The sequence below is a fragment of the Petaurus breviceps genome, unplaced genomic scaffold (genome assembly GCF_028583685.1).
Source record: "Petaurus breviceps papuanus isolate PSGF00001 unplaced genomic scaffold, PetGlider_PUasm1.0 90977, whole genome shotgun sequence".
Lineage (NCBI taxonomy): Eukaryota > Metazoa > Chordata > Mammalia > Diprotodontia > Petauridae > Petaurus > Petaurus breviceps.
In genome coordinates, this window is record NW_027187391.1 from 38,057,775 (window position 1) to 38,078,301 (window position 20,527).

The 20,527-nt window shown below is 37.2% G+C and overlaps 1 long non-coding RNA gene across 1 annotated transcript in view; it reads left to right on the top strand.

Moving 5' to 3' along the window:
• LOC138152927 (uncharacterized) overlaps positions 1 to 19,079 on the top strand; it is a 101,952-nt gene extending 82,873 nt beyond the window's left edge. Inside the window, exon 4 of the long non-coding RNA XR_011166243.1 lies at positions 18,347 to 19,079. This is a non-coding gene — a long non-coding RNA (uncharacterized lncRNA). The remainder of the gene's footprint in view (positions 1 to 18,346) is intronic.
• Positions 19,080 to 20,527: the final 1,448 nt, after the last annotated feature.

The following is a 20,527-nucleotide window of genomic DNA, read 5'->3' on the forward strand; positions in this document are numbered from 1 at the left end:
AGAGAGAGAGAGAGAGAGACAGAAAGAGACAGAGACAGAGACAGAGACAGACAGACAGACAGAGACAGAGAGACAGAGAGAGAGAGAGACAGAGACAGAGAGAGAAAGAGAGAGGAGGAAGAGGAGGAGGAGACCTAGCTTTGAGTATAGGTGACTGGGAGGATAGAAACAGGAAAATTAGGAAGAGGGAAGAATTTGGGGGAAAAGATTATCAGTTCAATTTTGGATATGTTGAGTTTAAGATGTCTACAGGATATTGCATTTGAGGTATTCAGTATTTAATCCAACTTGGAAATGACACACTGGAAGCTATCAGGGATGTAAGGGATGGATAAGCAGAATTGAGAAACATTACCATGGAGATAATAACTGAATCTATGGGAGTTGATGAGATTGCTAAGTGAAAGGGAGAAGAGAAGAAGGTACAGGAAAGAGTTCTGCAGTTAAGAGTGTAGTTAGCAAGTATGTTCTACCTGATGATCTGATGAAGGCATCTGAGCAGGAGTGGTCATATAGGTAAAAGGAAAACCAGGAGAGAGCAGTGTCCCAAAATCCTAGAGAGAAGAACATATTAAGGAGAAAAAGGTATTTATAATGTAAAAGGCTACAGATGGATCAAAAAGGATGAGATTGAGACAAAGCTAGTAGATTTGGTGATTAAGAGATTGTTAGGAACTTAAGAGAAAACAGTTTTGAATGGTGAGTTTGTAAGTCAGACTATAGAGAGTTAGGAAGTGAGTGAGAAGAAAAGAAATGGAGATAGCTATTGTAGATGGTTTTGAGGAATTTAGGACTGAGAAATTTAGTTACAAAAGGAAAAAGAGATATGGATTGATAGCTAGTAGGGAAAGATTATGAGGATTTTTTGAGGATGAAGGTGATGTGGTTATTTTTGTAAGCAGTAAGGAAGCAGCCAGTAGAGAGAGAGAGAATGAAAATAAGTGATAGGGTAGTGATGATATGGCCTGGAGGAAGGTGATCTTCTAAAGAAGATGAGACAGAATGGGGTCACTTTGTACATGCAGATAGCTTTTTCATTTCAAGAAAAATACTCAGTTTGTGAGACGGGCAAAGGATGAAATAGTTGTAGAAGGCTTCTGGATGATGTGAGTTGAGGAAGAGGAGAAGAAGAAACTTTTGGCAATTGACTTCAATGTTTTCAGTTAAACATGAAGCAATGTTTTCAGATGAGATGGTGGGGGAAGTGGAGCCATGAGGTGGAATGAGAAGGTTTGGAAGAACCATTGTGTTGAGATAGTAAGTTAGTTAGAGAAGTAAAATAGGATTGGTTTGCAGTAGTGAAGACCCAGTTGAGGTTATGTAAACTAAATTTGGGGTGAAACCAGTCAGCACAATTCCATGATTTTTTTCAGCTTCACTCAGGAGGACCCATGTAAAAATGAAGTAAGCAGGATGGAGCAATCTGATACTAAGGCTTGACATAGCAAGGTCAGCAATCCAATGAGGACTGAGACACAAGAGGAAAAGTGTAGAGTTGAATTGGTTCACCAAGGGCTCTTGATGAGGAAGGGAGGTGAGTGTAGCTATTACAGGGGTTGTTGACCTGAGGGGTTAGGGAATTGAAGGTCATGGTATTGATGAAGAACAGGATTTGAGATTACAAGGCAGTAACTAATTAGAAAAATAACAAGTATCATATATGTATGTTATTATATATCATATTTAGTTCTCTCTCCCATCAAAAAAATCTTTTCATTTTTCCTTCCAAATGAAGAAAACAAACCCCTTTTGCTCTTGTAGTTTCAAAATCAGCTGAAATTCTAATTTATTCTTCTCTAATCTCAATTTTATTACTATTTAATTGGATGACAAAAATAGTTACTCACTTTCATCATATGTGAAATGGACAAATCAATACCTTTCTAGATCATTTGATGGGGTATTGTAAGAATAAAATTCTAATAACATTTTAGAAAATATAAGCATTTTTAATTGAACATTAATTATATATGTCCTGTGATTATGCCAGAACAGATTGTATCAGCACAGGTCTCAGGGAAAACTGTCTTTTGCTTGGATTCCAATAGAATTCCCTATTTAATTATACAATTAGAATTCCCTAGACATTAATCATTTTTGACTTGATTCATGTGACTTGATTCAGATTTTTGGGTTCTCAGCTTCAGGATCTTGCAATTCTGTTGGGATTTCAACTTGTATTTCTATTCTTTAATTTTATTTTTAAATGGGTTGAATTTATTTCAACTTAATTGGGTTTTAATTTTTAAAAATGTAGATTTTATTTCAATAATTATTTCCTGATTAGATGCAAAATATTAACATCTAAAAATTTTTGAATTCTAAACTTTTTCCCTCCCTCCTTACCCCACAGAAGCCAACCAATATGATATGATATGATATGAGATAAATGCATTTCCATATTAGCTCTGATACAAAAATACACACACACACATGCACACATAAATCCAAGAAAAACAAATTAAAAAAATATGCTTCAATCTTCACTCAGAGTTCTTCAGTTCTTTCTCTGGAGGTGGATATCAATTTCCTTTGGATCATTTACTTTATCAGAGTAGGTAAATCTTTTGCAGTTGATCATCCTTATAATATTGCTTTTACTATGTACAATGTTGTCCTTGTTCTGCTCACTTCACTTTGTATCAGCTCATGTACATTTGACCACGTTTTTTTTTGGAAAGCATCCTGCTCATCATTTCTTATGTGCAATTTTATTTTATCATAATCATATACCACAACATGTCCAGCCACTCACCAATTGATGGGCATCCCTCAATTTCCAATTCTTTATCATCACATAAAAAGTTACTACAGACATTTTTGTTCAAATCAGTCCTTTTCCTCTTTCTCTTTGGGATAGAGTCCTAGTAGTGGTATTGTTGGGTAGATGGATAGGCACAATTTGATATCACTTTGGGTATAGTTCTAAATTGTTCTCCAGAATGGTTGTGCTAGTTTATAACTCCCCTTACTGTTAATTACCTTCATTTCAATGGTATCCCCCATAGACCTGATGGGAAAAAACCCCAAAAAACCTTTTATCTCTCTAGATGTTGATTTCCTTATTTGTAAAATGAATGGTCAGATAAGATGATTTATAAGGTACTTTTTCCAATGTTCTGGCCCCAAACTTTCTATCTATTCTTATCACATACTAATCTATACACAGCCTATGCTCCAGATGAGCTGCACTACTAACAAGTGAATGAACACATGCATTTTCTCACCTCTTTGCCTTTTTCCATGCTAACCACTCTGTTTGGAATTCTTTTTCTGCATCTCTGCTTCTTTAAAACCTCCTGCGCCATCAGAGCTCAGTTCAAATGCATCCTTACCTATAAAATCTTCTATTCTTTAATTGGATATAGAATCTCAGTATATAGTGCAAAAAGTACCTTTTTATAAATCATCTTATCTGACCATTCATTTTAAACTGGGTATGTCTGGAGATATCCCTTAAGTTTCCTCTTCCATGCCCCTGACCTGACTGGTCAAGGGGAGGGTAGAACCAATTGGTTAGAACAGAGAACTTAGCCATATTAAAGTGGATAACCTTACCAAACTTACCTTCAGCCTCAATGCTTGCCCAGAGTTCAGTGAGAGACAGAGAAGGTGCGAGCACTGCTAAGCCCCATCCTTCCCCTTCAGTCCAAGTCCTGAGAAGATTGGAGGACAGGATACTGGGAGGTGGCTCTACCACTTTTCCAACCTTGGGGACAATCGTTCCCCCACTGTCCCTCCTGGTCAGATGGGCACAGTTCTAGAGGCATTGGTTCCTGAGGTTCCCTCTGGGGGCGTGCCCTGGAGGGGCACTCCTTGGACCAGTGACCCTCCTTGTGGCATTAAAAGCAGGTTTTCCCACTGCCCAAGCCTCTGGGCTTCCTCCAAGGTGGTCCCCTGGAGGGGCTTTTCCTGGCCATGGCAGCAGCCAAGAATGGAGCACGTTCTCTGTCTCTGGTTCCTTCCCGGTGTTCTTTCTCCTCTGCTGCAACCAGATCTCTGTTTTAAAGACTCCAAAGACCATCTCTAGTAATTGGGCCTGAGGTATTTGGGGTCCCATTACCAATTTCTGCAGTTTCCTCCTAATATCTGGAGCAGACTGACTAATAAAATACATGTTAAGGATTGCTGCCCCTTCTATAGAATCCGGATCTAAATTTGTATACTTTTTAATAGCTTCTACAAGTCTATCTAGGAAAAGGGCAGGGTTTTCTTGATTTGTCTGAGAAATTTCTCTAACTTTCTGATAATTTACTTGCTTTTGAAATGCAGTTCTTAGGCCTTCTAACAGGCAAAATACCGTATGGTCTCTCTTCTTCCTGTCATTCCAGATCTGATAATCCCATCCTGGGTCACTAGTAGGAACAGCAGCTGTTCCTGGGGGGTATTTCTGGCGTCATTGCTAGCCAAACGATCCCCAAATTTGGGAGCTTGTTCCCAGATTCTCCTCTTCTCCTCAGTGGAACAACAGGTAGAGAAGAGGATATGCAAATCACCCCAAGAAAGCTCAAATTGCAGAGATAGGTCCTGAAAGCCTTCAGTACACTTTGTTGAGTTACCCAACTTTTCTTTAATTTGATTGAGATATGAAATGGAGAATGGGACATGCACTCTAGTTTTCCCCCCTGTCAAGAGAGCTGCTTCTCTTAAGGGAAAAAGTTCTGAAGGTGGTGTGGGAACAGAGGCTTGGGAAGGGAGATTGGAAGTCCCACTTCCTGTAAGAGAGTGACTGGGGGGTGCTGGTTGAACTGGTCAGACTGTAAGACTGGAGGACCTGGCTGGCAAGGGGGAAAGTCAGGCACCACCAGAGGAGTGCAAGGGGTCAGAAGAGGAGATACCTCCATGACTGCCTCTGGGGTAGGGCCTGAGGCCTGACTGGGTATTGCCTCAGGGGGAGAGGCCACAGAGGTACCACTTCAGCCTGACCAGTGGCTGGGACCTGAGCAGAGGCCCCTGAAGGGGGAGGAACCATGCTGGGAGATGCAGGGTAGGGGATATGGATGGTGTAGGAGACAGGACATGAGGGGTGTTGGGCTAGAGGAAAAGGGAAGGGGAACCAAGGGGAAAAGGGTTGGGGTGTAGCAGAAGGGGCTGGGGAAGCTGCCTCAGTGACCTGAGCAGGAGTTGCTGAGGGGGGAGGGGCTTGGTCAGAAGCCATAAGAAAGGGGTCATTTAACTGGTCTCTGTTGCCCCTCTGTGGAGGGGCTCTAGCTTCAAGCATTTCACAGTCTTTCCTGAGAACCTTGCTCTGAGAAAGTTCAACAAAAGTCATTAAGTAGGCAACTTCGCTCAATCTTCCTTCTACCATAAAAATGAAGAGGTCACCCACTAAGAGGGTTAGGGTTGCTCTGGAGACCCCAAAATACCAACACACTGGGTCATGCCAAAGGAATTTGACTCAAGTCTTCTCTCAGCCAAAGAAAAGTAAAGTTTGTTAAAAGTTTGCTTGTGTTAGACACAGAGTAAGTCTGTGCTAGGTCATTCTAGAGTACTCTCAACATTCTATGGTGCTCTATTCTATGGCGCTCTCACAAACATGAAGACAAGACAGGGTTGTATATAGACAGGGTCTTTTATACAGAAGGTTGTGGGAGGAATCTAGGGATGGTCTAGGGGAGGAATTTGGGGAGGGCCTTCAGGAGGAGTTAATGAGGTCAATGAATGATTAAGGCTGGAAAGTCACCTGGAGACCACAAACAATGATGGACTAGGCCAGTTCAAGGGTGCATGACACTTTGGGAAGTCTAGTAACAGAGAGTGGGAAGTCTAGTAACAGAGGCTTGGGCTCAGCCACAATGTAAGGCTTATTGCCTCATGCAAATGTCTCATCAAATGAGACAATTTAATCAGAGTTCAAGAGCCTGTACCTCAAGGACTCAAGGAGAGCTCAAGGTAACAAAGAGAAACCAGTAAGCCTGCCATATTATGGGCATAGATGGTAGAAAAATGCAGCAGGAGCTCATATTTAGAAGGTGATTTAGGGGTTACAAAGTGCTTCTTTTGGATGAGTGAGAGACAGTAGAAGTTTTATTACATACATTTTATTGATGAAAAAAATGAAAGCTAAATGACTTGACCCCAGTAACATAGCTACTAAATATACAAGTCAGGTCTTCTATTTCCAAATTCAACTGACTTGCAACTGCCCAATGATCTGGACGACAGCATAAATTTAGAGCTGGAAAGGAATTTATTAAATCATCTAGTCCAACCCTCTAATTTGACAGATTAGGAAACTGATGTCCAAGATCAAACAGAATTCAGATTTCAGTCCTCTAACTCCAGATTTGGAGCTCCTTCCACAGCAACATTTCATCTCCTGTACTACGCATTAGAGAAAGTATTGGGATTCTTAGCGTTAGAATATATAATTATTTTTAGACTGGATCTGTGATTGATCCATATAGGAAACTATCTGATGAGGAAGCTCCTTTTTACCAATAAAGATTTATACCTGCTTTACAATTTGTCATCTTAGAGAGTTGCCTAAAGCACTGAGGAGAAATAATTTATTTTCTCAGGATCATAGAACCAATAGATATCAAAGGCTGAACTTGAATCTAAGTCTTTCTATCAGGCTTCAATCTCCATTTATTATGCATTATAGATACTATCTCTCATACATTTCTCTGTCTCTGTCTTTACCTCTCCCTATCTCACTCTCCTACATGTTTCTCTTTCTGTCTCTGTCTTTCTCATCTTTCATCTCATGGGTCCTCCCCCCCACCAAAACAAACACCCCCCCCCCACAACAACCCAGAACTTTCATATATTTAAAAATATTGTATTTAATATATTTGGTTTCATATTTACAGGATTGCTAAGATGACTGTTTCTACTTTTTAAAGATCTCTTGCTTACATCCTTGTCTCTCCTCTGACATTGCTGCCACAGTGGTACAAATTTCATATCTTCATACCTGGACTATTACAATAGCCTGCTAATTAATCTCCCTCCCTCAAGTCTCTCCCTACTTGAGTCAATTCAATTCTCCAATTAGCTGTCAGATTGCTCTTCCTAAAGCCCAGGTCTGACAATTTCATTTCCCTACTCAAAAAACTACAGTGTCTGCCTATTCAAAATTCCTTTCTGGCCTTTAAAGCACTTTATAACTTAGCTCTTCCTACTTACAGTCTCCTCACACTTTATTCCCTCTATATAATGTGTGATACAGTGACACTGCTCTCTGTCTCTCTCTGTCTGTCTCTGTCTCTCTCTCTGTGTCTCTCTGTCTCTTTCTGTCTCTGTCTCTCTCTCTCTGTCTCTGTCTGTCTCTCTGTCTCTGTCTGTCTCTCTCTGTCTCTGTCTGTCTGTCTGTCTGTCAATCTCTCTGTCTCTCCTGACTCTAGGAATGTTCACTGGCTATTCTCTAGGTCTGAAATTCTCTCCCTCGTCCTCTCCACTTCATGACTTCCCTGTATGCCTTCATGTCTTAGCTGAAAATCTCACCTTCTGAAGGTGATTCCTCTTGATCTTTGATCCAAAATGGTGATCTTTCCTGATCCTTCTTATTGCTGGTGGCTTGCCTCCAAGATTACATTCTAGTTACCTTGTATATATCTTGGAGGTACATAGTTATTTGCATGTAGAATAAGTTTTTTGAAGGGAGGGACTATTTTTACCTTTCTTTTTATGCCTAACCTTTAGCTGTGCCTTGTACATAGTGTGTCATTAATAAGTGTTTGTTGACTGACTGATTGAAAGAAAGCCCTTAGAGAATATCATTAAATCCTTCTACTGACCTTAGTCCTGCTCAGTCATTCTGTGACCTCTTGTAATTTAATTCCCAATAGCTTGAAGATTAAAATTTCTGTATCTTCATATACAAGACTCATTTTAGCTTTTAATCCCAGTTCAAGGGCAGTCCTGGATGCATGGGACTAAATTCTTCTGAGACAGAAATTTGTAATGATAGTCTCATTTGTCCATAGAAATATAACTGTTTAATTTGATAGTTATGTGCAAACAGTCATTTTCTACCAAAGATATTTCTTAATTTTGCAAATATAAAACAGAATTTGTTGAATAATGTATTGAAAATATAAATACCTTGCCAAATGAAATGCTTTCAGCAGTGTTTTGGGGAATCTACACATTTGGAGAGATATCCCTATATGTAGCTTCAACCACAATGCTCTTTGGATGTTTTCTCCAAATTCAGGGCTTCAGAAATCTTGATTCATGTTTCCTGAGTTCTAATCAATGTCATCATATTCAATGAAGGTTACTATGAACCTAATATTTATATGGCACCTACTACATGAGACAGGGTGATAAAGAAGAAAGAGACTTGACAATTTATTGGGTATGAAGAATGAGGAAGGGACAATAGTCAAGACTATCAGTGACAAAGAAGGGTGGTAATGTTCTTAAAGGAAAGAAGAAAATTTAAGGGTGAATAATTTTTGTGGAATGTAGGGGAGAGGAAAAGCAATAAGTTCTTTTTCTGTATGTTGAACTTGAGTTTCTGAAGAGACATCCAAGTATAATTAGCCAACAAATTTGTAAAGTAATACTAGAATTCAAGAGAGTGATTAAATCTAAATACATCTAAATACATAGATTTGGAGCAATATGTTGAGAGATGATGATTGAACCTGTAGGAACAGATGAGATCAAAGTAGAGAGTGTATGGAGAGAAAAGAATGGTATCCAGGACATAGTCTGTGGGACTCTCTTCTATAGGAGAAGAGAATGGATGTGTTATAGCAAAAGAAAATAAGGAAGACATGGCCAGACAACTCAAATAGCAGAGTCAGAAGAATGAAGAGCCACAGAGGCAAAGGAAGCAGAATCTGTTCAATAGAATTAAGATGTTAACCACATCAAACTCCCCATAAAATTAAAAGAATATTAACATTAAACAAAAAGACATCAGATTTGCAGGTATGTGGTCACTGAGCAAATTTTCCTCTGTTTGGTGGGGGTTGAAGTAAGGTTTCCAGGGACTTATAAGTGATTAGGAAGTAAGGAAGTAGAGGCAACAAGCAAAGGTGAATCAAGGAATAAGGGAAAGAAAGGGAGAAGAATTAAAATATATTGTTTGAGGGGAGTGACAGGATCAAAATCTTTATTTTAGGTGGTGGCTAGGTGGTACAGTGAACAGAGCAGGAAGACCCAAGTTCAAATTTGACCTCAGACACTTTACACTTACTAGCCATGTGACCTTGGGCAAGTCACCTAACCCCAATTTTCCTGTCTTCCCCCCTCAAAAAAAAGCAAAAAAAATCTATTTTAAGTATATATTTTATTTACACTTTTTATTTGTACATTTTTTTTACATTTCTTATCCAGATTGGATCCTTTCTGTTGGCAAAGAAAAATAATTAAAAGCATCTGATATAGAGATTATGTCTGATAATGTGTGCAATATTCTGCCATATTAATTTCCCTTCTCTCTGTTATAAGGGAGAGGATACGATTTAGTATAAAGAAGAAGGAGGAGAGGAGGAGAAGGAGCAGGAGGAGGAGGAGGAGGAGGAAAGAGGAGGAGGGGGGAGGAGGAGGAGGAGAGAGGAGGAAGAGGAGAAAGTAGTTTCTTTATTGAAGGTTAGAACAAAGGAGAAGAGGGTAAGGAAAGGTTTTAGAAGGAGTGAGACAAGAGAAAGTGAAAAGAAAGACTGGGGTCAGAGAATATAATTTCAAAGTTCAAAATCAAAGAGGTGACAGAACATTGGGGTACTGCGTATGAAAACCCCAATCCTAAAATAAATACTAATTAATTATCGCTGTAGTGAATATTGTCCAACACAGGGTAGAGTGGCACCAAGAATACCTATCCTGCCCCACCTCAATGTACAATCCATTAATATGCTTATGAAGTATTTTTCTCTACTAGTTCTTCGCTCATAGATTCAAAAGGCCAGGTCTAGGGAATGAGACCTGAGAGTGATTTTCTGCCTTCCACATAGTCCAGATGGTCACATTACCTTTTCTAAAGAAATATTGTTAGTGATGAGAAGTTAAAGGAATTAAACATAAATTAGCGTGCTGCCCAAAAAAAGTTATACAGATGCTTTTGTTAGAAGGGCTATTTACAAATTATTTCTCTTATACAAAATTTGAACTATGTAGATTAAGATTAAATAATTTTAATTTCTCTCTCATTTTTATATCTACATTAATAAAATGTGAAGACTTCTCAGTGCCTTTCTTTCCCTTTTCTCACAAATACATTCTCTGTCTCTGTCTGTCTGTCTGTCTCTCTCTGTTTTTTCTCTCTCTCTCCTTTTTCTCTCTATTGCTTAATCCAGAGTGAGACTGAAGTGCTGAAATGTTGGGGGATAGGGAGAAAAGGAAGAAAAATACATTTCCTGCTTGGCAAGAAGCAGGAAATACCAGAAATTTCATCCAAAATCTTTTTCCCCCATTGGTTTTCATTCCACTGTAGTTATTATTTTCATTTTCATTTTTTAAAAATAAGACTTTGTACCAGAATCTTGAACCTAGTAAAGTTTTTACTTTAGAAAAATGAATATAACCTTGGCTAAAAGAGTGGTATCATTGACAAAAAACACTGGATCACTATTTGGGCATTATGGTCCAGGAGAGTAGGGGATGTAGGGGTGGGACTGAAGTAGAAATATAAGGAATGTCTGAAAGGGCTCCTACCCCAAAAGTCTGGTAGTGATGCCTGAAATCCCACTAATCTTGACAAATTCCATTAGATTAAGCATTATTCTCTCATTGTTTTCTTCTTTGAAAAAAAGGAGAGGGAGGGGACTTCTAGGAGGAGTAAGAAAATCAGAGTGTAATGACTTTTATATTTCCATCACCACTGACAATAGAGACCAGGCATAATGAAGGGATTTCCCTAAAGACCTGATAGGAAAGGGGAACTGACATAGTTAAAAGGGGTGTAGGAAGGGTACAGGATTCCTAAAAATTAATGTTACTGACTTCCTGATTTTTGGGTTGGACTGGTCTTGGGATTAAGACAAGTTTAAAATGTTTTCAGTGGAGTAGTTTTGAAAGTTAACAAACCATATGTCTGTCAAATCAGGGCCAACAATGAGGTTTTCCAGGGTCTACACTAATGGAAGAAATGGGATTTGAACTCAGTGGATCTGACTCAAAATCCAGTGCTCTAATCCAATTTACATCATGATGGTTTTCCTAACATTGAGATAAGTTTCTGTATTTTTTGCTAGTATTTTATTTAGAAAATTAGTGAAGAAGGGGTACTACCAAATTCTTTTTTATGACACAAATATGGTACTGATACCTAAATCAGGAAGAGATAAAACAGAGAAAGAAAATTATAAACCAATCTCCCTCATGAATAGAGATGCAAAATTTCTAAATAAAATACTAGCAAAAAGACTACAGCAACTTATCTCAAGAATAATACACTTTGATCAGGTAGGATTTATTCCAGGATTGCAAAGATGGTTTAATATTAGGAAAACCACCAGTATAATTGATCATATCAACAATAAAACTAGCAGAAACCACATGATCTTCTCAATAGATGCAGAAAAGGCTTTTGACAAAATATAACATCCATTCCTATTAAAAACATTAGAAAGCATAGGAATAAATGGAGCCTTCCTTAAAATAATAGGTAGCATCTATTTAAAACCATCAGCAAGTATTATATGTAATGCAGAGAAGCTAGAAGCATTTCCCATAAGATCAGGGGTGAAGCAAGGGTGTCCACTATCACCCCTCTTATTGAATATGGTACTAGAAATGTTAGTGGTAGCAATTAGAGAAGAAAAAGAAATCAAAGGAATCAAACTAGGCAAAGAAGAGACCAAGTTATCACTCTTTGCAGATGATATGATCATATACTTAAAAAATCCTAGAGAATCAAGTAAAAAACTACTTGAGACATTAAATAAATTTGGCAAAGTTGCAGGATATAAAATAAACCCACATAACTCCTCAGCATTCCTATATATTTCCAATGAAACTCAACAGCAAGAAGTAGAAAGAGAAATCCCATTTAAAGTTACTGTAGATATTATAAAATATTTGGGAATCTACTTGCCAAAACAAACCCAGGACCTATATGATCACAACTACAAAACACTTTTCACACAAATAAAGTCAGATCTAACTAATTGGAAAAATATCAATTGCTCATGGCTGGGTCAAGCTAATATAATAAAAATGACATTTTTACCAAAATTAAGTTATAAATTTAGTGCCATACCAATCCATTTGCCAAAAAACCTACTTTATATAGTTAGGAAAAATAGTAACAAAATTCATTTGGAAGAATAAACGGTCCAGAATATCAAGAGAATTAATGAAAAGAAATGCTAGGGAAGGTGGACTAGCTATACCAGATTCCAATCTGTATTATAAAGCAGCAGTCATCAAAACTACTTGGTACTGGCTGAAGAATAGAGGAGTGGATCAATGGAATAGATTAGGCACATGAGATTCATCAGTCAATGACTATAATAATCTATTGTTTGATAAATTCAAAGACCCTAGTTTTTGGGATAAGAACTCACTATTTGACAAAAACTTCTGGGAAAACTGGAATATAGTATGACAGAAAATGGGCATAGACCATTACCTAACACCATATACCTAAATCAAGTCTAAATGAGTGCATGATCTAGGTATAAAGGTTGATACTGTAAGCAATCTGGGAAAACAAGGAATAGTTTACCTGTCAGATTTGTGGAGAGGGAAAGACGTTATGACTAAACAAGAATTAGGGAACATTATAAAATGCAAAATGGATAATTTTGATTACATTTAATTGAAAAGCTTCTGTACAAACAAAGCCAATGTAACCAAGATTAAGAGTGAGGTGGGAAATTGGGAAAGAATTTTTACAACCTATGTCTCTGATAAAGGACTCATTTTTTTTTAAGTGGAGTAAAGTAACTTGCTCAAGGTTACATGGCCAGTTATTTATGGGTTTGGTGGTAAGTATCTGAACCTGGATTCGATCCCAGGTAATCCTGACTCTGGGGCCGGTGCTCTTACTCACTGTGCTACCTGGCTGCCCCAAAGGACTCACTTCTAAAATATACGGAAATTGAGCCAAATCTATAAGAATACAAGTCATTCCCCAATTGATAAGTGGTCAAAGGATATGAACAGGCAGTTTTCAGAGAAAGAAATTAAAGATATTTATAAGCACCTGAAGATATGCTCTAAATCACTATTGATTAGAGAAATGCAAATCAAAACAACTCTGAGGCATCACATCTCACCAGTCAGATTGGCTAAGATAAAAAAACAGGAAAATGACAAATGCTGGAGAGGATGTCGACAAATTGGAACGCTAATGCATTGCTGGTGGAGTTGTGAACTGATCCAACCATTCTGGAAAGCAATCTGGAATTATACCCAAAAGGCTATAAATAATTTCATACCCTTTGACCCAGCAATACCGCTTCTAGGATTGTATCCCAAAGAGATCATAGAAGTGGGAGGAAGACCCATATGTACAAAAATATGTATAGCAACTCTTTTTGTGGTATCAAAGAATTGGAAATTAAGGGGGTGCCCATCAATTGGCAAATGGCTCAACAAGTTGTGGTATATGCATGCTATGGAATACTATTGTGCAATAAGAAATGAGGAACAGATGGACTTCATATTACCTGCAGAGGCTTATACAAACTGATGCTGAGTGAGAAGAGTAGAGCCAGGAAGTATTTGTACACAATTACAGATACAACATATATGTGACAACCAACTTTGATAAACTGGACCTTCTCAGCAATCCAGAGACATAAGTCAAACCCAAAAGACTCATGATGGTGAGAGATGTTTACATCCAAAGAAAGAACTGGGATTGAACCCAGATTGAAGCAAACTACCTTCCCTTTTTCGTTCTCGTTTGGTTTTGTTTCCTCTTTCCCATTCGTCATTCCATCTGTTACAATCCTTCTTTATAACCTGAGTAACACCTAATGTGAAAGTATTTGCAGATACTATACTTGATTGTATGGGGATGGGGGGAGAGGGAGAGAAAATTTGAAACTGAAGAATTGTGGTAATGAATCTTGTAAACTAAAAGTAAACAAATTAATAAAGACAAAAAAAAACCCTTTTTTAAGGATTCTGGAAAATGTCATTAAGATACTTGAATGTTTGACTAAATGTGTGTGAATTTTCTTTCCTTTTTTTCTGTGAGGGGAAGGGTGTTAAATGAATGGAAGTGTCAGTGGCTTAACTGGAGAAATGACTTAAAGATTTTCCACTTGTAGAAAAAAATATATTGAAGATGTTCATAGCAGTAGTTTTTTTAAATTTTTCTTCTTTTTTCAGTCCTTTACTCCACACTCCCAATACATTCAATTTCCTTTCTAATTTCCTAGATATATCGATTGGATTTTCCATAGCCTCATGGGCTTCCTTTGTAAGACAGAAAAGTAAATGTCATAGATGTGACATCACAGCTAGAAGAGTTCAAACCATTTCATTTCTAATAAGTAGTGTCTTTGTATGTTCTGGGTTCTGAATGTCTTGTAAATCTTATCCAGGTCTCAAGGTTATGTGATATAAATCTGCTTTGTAGTAAGAGACATTCATCTCTTCCTTTGCCAGCTTCTTTTTGTGTACACCAAAAACCAGGCATCTCATTCAGTAGACCTTGCCACTTCAAACTTTTGAATAAATTGCATTTTTCCCCCAAAAAAATTAAATGAAATACTTGGTGAAGACAATCTTTGCTGCTGCCTCCAAATAACCTTCCACAGAAAGCTCAGGGAATGAAAGAGAGCCAATGAGTGTCCTCAGTGTTGCTAGGCACACTGCACATATACACACATATCCTGTTCTTTCTTTCATGCTTTTCATTGTTATGGTCTTACACCTGCCTTTTCTTCTCTAGAGTCTAATTTGCAGAGTGAATTCCAGAGTTTTCAGTTTCTGTGATGATTTTTTTCTCATCAAAAACAACCCAAGTCAATAAGGGTTATGTTGTTAAGACCTCCGCCATCCCTAGGTCATATTCATCCATAGAAGCTCATCTGCTTCTCCTTTTTGAAAGAAGTGGAGTTCCATCAGTTAAACTCAAGGATATTTCAATCTGTCAGGGATGTTAATATATATCATAGGCACACAATAAGGTAGCAAATGAATGTGTAATGCATACTGATATCCCATGTAAAGTATGCACAATAGATTTTTTTTACACATGTACATCAGGTGTTTTTTCTTTTAAGTGCAGGATACATAATAACATCCCACACAAAGTAAACCTCAACATATATAGATATGCCTACATATATATGTGTGTGTGTAGTTTTGTATGGTTGTATATTCTTACAAATATATGTATTCATATATTTATAAATACTTATATATAATTATATATACATATATATTTGTATATATATCTACTTATGTATTTGTATATAGACCTACATACATATAACAAATATGTTTATTATTTATATTATTTACTAGCCATTTTTGAAAAATGGAATAATTAATGGATCCTGGAATGGAAGGAGTCCTGCTTCTTAACTCCATTCCTGCCAGAGTTTCTACCCACATTGGAACTATAATGAAGAACATATTTAAACAGGGAAAAGTAGCAGAAAACAGCACTGGTACATTTCTTACACTAGAAGTTATTAAATATTTTTATTTTGGTCATAGATTCCTTTGGCAGTCTCATGGACCCCCTTCTCTGAATAACATTTTTAAGAGCATAAAATGTAATACACTGGTTTTAACTGCCACATTGCAGAGCCTTTGCTATTGGGGCCTATGATAATATTCCCACCAACTTTCCGGGAACAGGGGAAAATACTAAACTTTCTCAAGGAATGTGAATGGTGCTTGCTATTGGTTAGATATGATTGCCTTCAATTATTTTGAAACTGTGAGTTTCGAAACCAATTATATTAAGAGATAGCAATATCTATGTCTGTTTATATATCTGTATCTATTCCTATGTCTATCTCTTTCTATCTACATTGATATCTATACCTTCCTTCTCCCTTTCCTTCCCTCCTTTCTTCTCTTCTTCCTTTTCTCTGCTCTTGCTCTTCAATTTCCTTAATTCCATTCCTCCTCCTCTTCCTCCTCTTCTTCTTCTCCAACTAAGTAATTTTCTTGTTTTTTAAATGATAAGTAGCAGTGGCAAAACCAAATGCCATCTCTGAGAGTCTTCTCTAAGTAACATCTTCAAGTGCATAAAATAAAGCATATATAATTACAAAAGGAATTGATTATACTGAAATACAGTTATCAAAATATTTTTTTTAAGTTCAGCTACTTTAGGTTACAGACCCATGATGAATTTTTTTCTTAAGTTCCCCTTTAACCTTAAAAACAATGATTCCATAGCCCAATTAAGAAATTTTCCTTGTTTTCAGAGTCAAAAGAGGTATATTTTAGAAGGTCTTAATTAACCCTTGTGTGTGTATGTGTGCATGTGTAACGTACCCTTTCTGCTGAAGTCCAATGAAGCCTAATTCTATGGTATTCTGTTATATACATTCATACTTGAAAGAAACGCTAAATTTCAGTTAGAGGTTAATAAAAATTAGGGGCAATTAGGTGGCACAGTCGATAGAGCATCAGGCCTGGAAACAGGAGGACCTGAGTTCAAATCTTGCCTCAGATACTTTCTAGCTGTGTGACTTTGGGCAAATCACTTTACTCTGTTTGTCTCACTTTCCTCATCTGTAAAATGAGCTGGAGAAAGAAATGGCAATCCAGTCCAATATCTCCGCCAAGAAAACTTCCAATGGGTCACAAAGAGTCAGACATGACTAAAAGGATCCAATAACACCAAAGTAATGATGCATTTTTTACATTCATGTTCATAAAGAGTCCCTGAAATCTTTCCATGGATGTCTTAAGGGTTCATGAACCTTGGTTTAATAACCCATGATTTATAACATTTCTGAAAGATTTCAAGTATCCACAGAGAAAGAAAAGTGATATGGCTTGGATGTTAAGCTTTGAACTAGGAACTAAGTCTTAAGGATATATCCGAGTGAGTTTCAGGAGGTGAGAATTGTTTTAGACTAGAAGCAAAGAGCTCTGATAGAGCGTCCAAGAAAGGTTAGGAATTTAAAGATTATTTTGCAGAATACTTTGTTCCCCAAAGTTTAGTGGGACTAAAAGCCTAAAGATCTTACTTATCAATTGTTTAAAATAAAGAACATTGAGACCTATGGAAGAACTGGGCCAGAGACCTATCAAAGAGATAGGAGAACCAGTAAGTCACCCTAGATCATTTAGCCTAATTCTGAACACAAAACTTATGCAAATGAGGAAATTCTGTTACAGGGTAGAGAAGGACAAGGAAAGTTTGGTGGCATGAGTCCTCTATCATGTTCACTCATGAGAGAAATAGTTGTTGGTACTGTCTAGTGTTGGTACCGTTCAGATTTAGTGTGATTTTAAGGTATCAATCTCAGAAGCTGGATATTATGTGGGGAGTATTTATCACCTCATTTGCAAACAGTCAATAAGCAATCAATGTTCTAGATTCTATGCTAGGTGGTGAGGATCTGAGACTAAAATAATATAGTCCTTGACCTCAATAAGCTTATAGTCTTTCAAGGGAGATGACATATACACACATAATTATACACAAACTATTTACAAAATGAATAGAGGGTAATTTGGGACAATAGGCAATAGCTGGCGAATGTCCATGGAATGGAAGTCTATGCCCAAAGGAGTGGTGGTAGTATAATGATAGATATCCCCTGGAAGGAAAAGGTTCTAGTCTAGGATAAGATCATTTGATTTGTCTGGAAGCCAAGAATAGTAAATCAAGGGAGCCATTTATAGAACAATTACTGGATGGTGTTTGGTTTCCTACATCACTTACAACATCACTTCTCCCTTATTGGGTAGGGAGTAGACTAATGTAGCTTTTTAAAGTAGAAACATTCAATGAAGATCTTGGAGATGCCCTCAAAACCTCCTTCAGACTTAGTTCCCCCAATTAAGAACCAGGATGTTAGCACAATCAAGGAGGCAGGTGAGTTGAGTTGTGGGGGGTCAGGAAGGCAGTTGCTATTGCCAATATCTCTAATGAGGGCAAGGAAACTAATCTTTCTCCCACTCTGAGGCTGCCAGAAGGCAATGAATAGAAATGATAATAGCCCAACCTCTGGGCTAGTATTCCTAAGCTGATCCTTTATATTGTGGTTTAAATGCTGAGTAACTTGACTGGATAGAGAGGTGAGGGCTCTTCTCATCAGAGCAGTGAATGTCCTAGATGCAGTTCCCTTTGTACCTTTATTTTGATTTTTTTTCTTTATTTCCTCTGGAGAAGTCATATATACTATGTTGCAGGAGGCCTGAGGTATCAAAGGTTTGGGCATTGATAACACCATGTCACAAAGTAAACAATAACAATGTCCTAGACAACATCTATTGACTCCTTTCTATTTTTTAGGTTCATCTATGTCAGAAATCATGGAAGGGTGACACAGAAGTTCAAGAGATCCTTCCATTACAGAAAATTACAGAAGTATAGTAAGGGTGGACCAGTTTTCAAATGCACCAAGATTGTGATTGCCCAGAGCTTCACCTCCCTTCAGCTAGACTCATGTGTTAAATGATCATGAGAAGCAAACTTTACTAGTGTCGATTCAATAAAAACTTTGGAAGAGGCTTCATGATCATCAGTAGGGGTTCTCTTGCTTCTATTATCCAAGAAGACTTGTGCCACTGCATCAATTACCAGGGGTTCAATAAAACAACAGTCCATAATCATTACCATCTGCTTCAGACATCTTGGGAAACGTCCAGGCACACACATTTATGCTGAATTGGATTTGTGGGGAGCCTAAAAGCTTGTAAAAATCGGGGCCAAGCATAAGTAGAAGGCAACTTCCAGTACCAAATATGGAGATTATTTGAATCTTTATTGTTATAAACCAGTTTTACCTCTTGGTAAACATATATTGGATAACATATTCCAGCATTGTGTTAATTCTCTACTCACTTACATGCTTGGTAAATCTGCCACTGCATACCTGGATAACATTTTGACATTGTCTCATAATGAACAGGAATGCATGTCCCAGGTATTCAATGGTTTGAACATGGTTGCTTCATTTTTTATTGCAAGTCAGAAAGAAGAGAAACTAAGTGCTTTCAGGGGTGGCTAGGTGGCGCAGTGAGTAAAGCACTGGCCCCAGAGTCAGGAGGACTTAAGTTCGGTTCCGGCCTCAGACATTTAACACAAAAACACTAGCCATGTAACCTTAACACCAATTGCCCTCCAAAAGGCAAAAAAAGTGTTTTCTATTAGGCCAAGGTGATATTTCTGGAATTAATATGAGAATTAATGGTTATTTACCATTTCATTTATCATCTCAGACAATATTAGAAAGAATATGGGTTTTGTGTGTCACCCTCCCTGGGGTGGAAGATGCAGGGAATTTCATTTGTGTGTGGGAGCCTAGTTACCATTTCTCTGGGAAAGGTGGTCAGAAATATATTTGGCATGACTTTGCTTCAACTGAGAAGTTATATTGGTCAGTGTTTATGGAGTTATTATATCTTGAAAATAGATATAGAACACAGGAAGAGCTGAATGAATAAGGGGAATGTTCCAGATTCAGTCTAAGATTCATCTTCAAATGTGCAACTCTACAGCTTAAGACAACTAGAGAGATGGTTGAAATCAATCAAATGACTTGATTTTTAAACAAAGAAATCACATGAAAATGAATTTATTTTTTCAAAATAACCATTTCCCTCACCTTAAAATAGACTATACACATTGATAGCTAATGTTTGACTCTACACTAGCAAAATGAAACATTTTGTTCAAAAAAGCTATAAAGAATGTAGTGAATTTTACATACATAATATATTTAGCCCAATTTGGAGGAATTCAATTTAGTTTAATGTTTTGGAGGTTTCTATTGTCCTTTGATGCCTTTTATTTTGCACTTAAGATAATACCGATAAAGGTGTAATGATCATTCATGTTCAAAGAGTCAATCTTATTTTCTAAAAAAATATTAGATCGGGAAGAGCATTGTGATCAAAGAAGGTTTTTTTTTTATTTATTGGAGGAGGGAAAAGGTAGAAATTTTAAAAATGAGGAAGAAATTAGAATAATTTAAGTGTGAGATGACCAAATATTATTCCAATATATTGGAGAACAGCAAATAGGAGGGTTGTTTTGTTTTGTTTTTAGCAGAAATGGTTTTCTGGGCATGAACAGAATACATTTTCTTTTCCATCAGTTTGAAAATGCTATGGGTCATACTGGATTATAATTCTCTGCTGACAGAAGTCCTCCCTATTTGGACCAAGTCAGTCTCTCATATCTCTCTTACTAACATGTCCTATGATTAACTCATATGGAGCTTATAGGAGAATAAAACTCTGCAACCTTTTATTTTTTGTGAATTCTTATTATCATATCTTTTCCATCTTATACTTCTGAAATATATATTTTTGGAACCCTATGGACTACATATTTATTCCTATTAAAGTTCATTTTACTGGATTTGGTTCATTTGTTTTAGCCTATTACAATCTTCAGAACTTGACTCTGATTCACAAATTATCTTTTCTTAGGTTTTAGATATGCAACATTATTTTAGTCATTCATTTC